This window comes from Mytilus edulis, unplaced genomic scaffold (genome assembly GCF_963676685.1).
Source record: "Mytilus edulis unplaced genomic scaffold, xbMytEdul2.2 SCAFFOLD_1505, whole genome shotgun sequence".
NCBI lineage: Eukaryota > Metazoa > Mollusca > Bivalvia > Mytilida > Mytilidae > Mytilus > Mytilus edulis.
In genome coordinates this window covers 11,470-15,148 of record NW_027266913.1, presented here as the reverse complement: position 1 = coordinate 15,148, position 3,679 = coordinate 11,470, and the positions used below count along the sequence as shown (strand labels likewise).

General features: G+C 33.9%; 1 long non-coding RNA gene across 1 annotated transcript; it reads left to right on the top strand.

Annotated features, from left to right (window-relative positions):
- Positions 1-1,842: 1,842 nt before the first annotated feature.
- LOC139504562 (uncharacterized) lies at positions 1,843-3,316 on the top strand. Its single transcript, XR_011659279.1, has 2 exons — positions 1,843-2,192; positions 2,611-3,316. It is a non-coding gene; the product is annotated as an uncharacterized lncRNA (long non-coding RNA).
- The last annotated feature ends 363 nt before the right edge of the window (positions 3,317-3,679 follow it).

The window sequence follows — 3,679 nt, the reverse complement described above, 5'->3', positions numbered from 1 at the left end:
CCCCGAGAAGTTGAAGGAAAATGATTCATTTCATCGAAGCTTGAACATTTTTGCTGACATTTTAAAATGTTAGTTGTGAAATGTACACGGTGCATTCAATTTGGATTGACCTCATACGGTGATTCAAAACCATTAATCTTCCAAGAGGTTTACTAAAGGAAAAATGCTATGAAAATCTTTTGCAAATATATCGGTATTTCATCACTATAAATTTTAAATACATCACGATAAGATGAGGTGTTTAAGTGCTTCCTGATTATTATAATTCACGTAGGCTTCAGGCTTCAAATGATATGCACAGATCATACTATAAAAAATAGAAGATATGCAAATGTATACCAGTTGATCGGTTCATTGATCAGATATACTATTTACTCTTAAAAAAGTGAATAATCAAGTAGAAAAAAAAACCCAGAACTGTAAATTATCTCACTTTTGTCGAGTCTTGGACTTTTATAGAAAAAGCGATACATAGCGATCCTACATTCCGTCGTTGGCATAGGAGGCGTCCACAAATATTCACTCTGTGGCTAAAATTTAAATAACTTTTTAAGCTATCCTGTATTTCTATCAAACATGGACAGCAACTTGTTTATGATCATAAGATAGTATCCGGAAATAAATTTTGCTGATAATAGTCCCGTTTATCCGTTTTAACTTATAAATATCTCTTTTTTTTCGTATATCAAGGAGCATAATACAGTGACTTATTCCAGCGGTTCATCCCAACCACCCATTACATAAGTCTTTTTTGGTTTGATGATCTCCAAGGGTAACTATACGTATTTTAGTTTCCAAACTTTGGTCTCAAGTGTAAATCTGATGAAGTTTATTTAAGAATCTCGTTTTATTCGCACTAGAATCGGTATTGTAAGATTCATTTTCCAAATTTTTCCAGATGTTTGAATCATAAAAGTTTTAGTTACATGCACGGACCAAGCAAAAATCGACATTACTTATTTAATATGTACGACTCGGGTGACCATGTTTGACCCGAACGACATTCGTAATAACTAATAATAACAATCTTGTATCTAAGACTGAAATATCAATCAACATTCGTACAAAATCCAATCGATTTAGAGTGAAGACGTCGTAACCCGTCAGATAAAAAAAATATGACCGATTTCATGCTTACAGCCCAGTTATATTGTTATACAGTTCAATTGTTATACTTCATTGTTTCTATTGTTGAAACACGTGTAAATTGAATAGATCTGTTGTTACAATAACAATGGCTTTCGACCACAGGGTGTGACGAGGGAGATTTCTGGAAACCCCTGCTTCTACATCCCGCAAACAAAGTCCATTGTTATTCGTACCATTAGAAATTGAATAGTCTTTAAAATTAAATTTGTAAATCAATGTTTTTAATTTTTTTTATTATTATTTCCTGTCTATTTGTATAACTTTATTACAGTATTTGACGTTGCCATCATTTCTTTTTTTTTCTAGCAATGTGCAGTTTACTATCCATATCCGTATGGACGTTACGCACGGAACTGGTGACACTCAAGAAAAAATATCGCGTCATAAGCAACAATTGGTCACTATATTGTCGTTGCTACTAGAAAACATATAAATTTTACATCAAAATAAAGCTGAATGTCTTGGGAATTTATTTTAAGTCTTGAATGACATTTTAATACAAGTGTATGTGTATAAACCGAACACGATTTTATAAATAACGTAATTTTTCTCGTGTCCCGCGTTACAAATAGATGCCGATATTTGGGCAAAATGTGCTGAAGATTGGTGATTTTTTTCACCAAAAGTCACCATTTTCGGGCAGCGCAACGTTCAACGTCATAGCATTGTGACGTCAAAAAATTGGAACACAACCAGGGTTGAGTTCAATATCGTAGCAGCTACGTACTTGCTAGTCTATAGCTGCTACACGTTCAATAGTCAAAATCTACGAAGCACTACGTAGATGCTACGATATTGAACTCAACCCTGTACTAGAAGCGAAGCAATGGACCCCTGAATGAGATATTAAAAAGTGTCCCACAAGCAGGGAAATATTTTAGCCGAACTTACTATGTTGTGTCGTGTGTACTATTGTTTTTCTGTTTGTCTTTTTCATTTTTAGCCATGGCGTTGTCAGTTTGATTTTGATTTATGAGTTTGACTGTCCCTTTGGTATCTTTCGTCCCTCTTTTACGGACTTGATTTTTATTAACAGAATACTGGTAAGTTAATCAATATTGGTATCATTATTTTGTACAAAGACTCGCCTTTTAAATCATTGTTTTTCCTTTGTTGTTACGTCGGTTTACACAGGTCGAATTTTTCTCATGTCCAAGAATTTGTCACAAGTACAGTTTTCACACAGTTTCCGGCTCTAATCCGTCGAATGAGATTAAATTAATTTGTTTTATTGAATATTTCCTCAATTCTATTAATCGCTTTAAAAAATACACACCTTTCTTCGCATTTTGAGCCTTGAAACATGACAATGCGCCCAGGTTTGCACAAATTACAAACAAAACCGCATGTCCAATAAAATGTCACAAACATGGAACTCCGTTTTTGAAAGTTACACGTAACGTTACAGACGTTTTTTGTTGTTGATAATTGTCAAAATGAAAACTTTTATAATTATTTCAGTGAAAAAAAATGATGTCATCTAAGGAAGGACTTGAACGGTACAAACAAGAAAAGCTTCAAAAGCGACGAGAACAAAGGCTTGAATCTTATTACAGAAATAGAAATCTAAAGGAAAACGAGTATGCTTTATCAGATGAGGCAGTACGCCAAAAACAACATAGAGAGAAACAAGAGAAAGAACAAATGAGACGGGTCAAAGAAACGGAGAGAAACGGAAATATAGAAAGAGAAAACATGAAAATATCAATGATCAAAGGCAAAACGAGAATTTAAATAAGCGAAATACTTTCGAGAATAGAACAGAAAAACATCGGACATTGAAGAAACTGAAACTGGCCCTACCAAAGAGCCCAGACAGGCGGGTGACAACCATGGTCGCATACTTGCAAAATTCGAACTCGCCGACTGTGAGAAAACTGCAATCTTCTGAAGTGATTTCTTCGCCGGAAGAAATAGAAGAACACAAAACATCAAAAGCCTTGACGGAAGATTTAAAAACAGTTATTGACATCTGTATATAAATTGTATAACTATGATGTAAAACTGTACCTCCTCAGTCAAATAGATAGATAAGAAAGAAAATATATATTACCATTTTATGTACATATAATTGATTGTAATGATTACTGTTTGTTTGTTCTTTGTGTATGTGTTGATGACAATCCAGATTTTGGATTTTTATATCAATAAAATCTTATATCTTATATCTTATATCTTATATCTGTAAAAGGAAAAGATCGGATGACTCTTTGAAAACGATGAATGTTATCATTTCATCAGTAAGTGGTAAAAAAATCAGTGACAATAAATGCAGAAAGAAACTGACTAGGAAATTGGGATTACCGGTAAGAAGAGTTAGCCGTGGTCATGCAATTAGAACAAGAATACTTAAATCTAAAAAATCAAGCTGGACTTACACAAATAGAAAAACTAGATCAGATGCAATAACACCTGACACGAAGAAACGTATTTATGAGTTCTGGTGTAAGCCTGGTATTTCTCGTCCGACTGGTAACAAGGCAAATATCAAAAGGGTCCGCATTGGTCCGAAAACTTATTCAAGCCACAT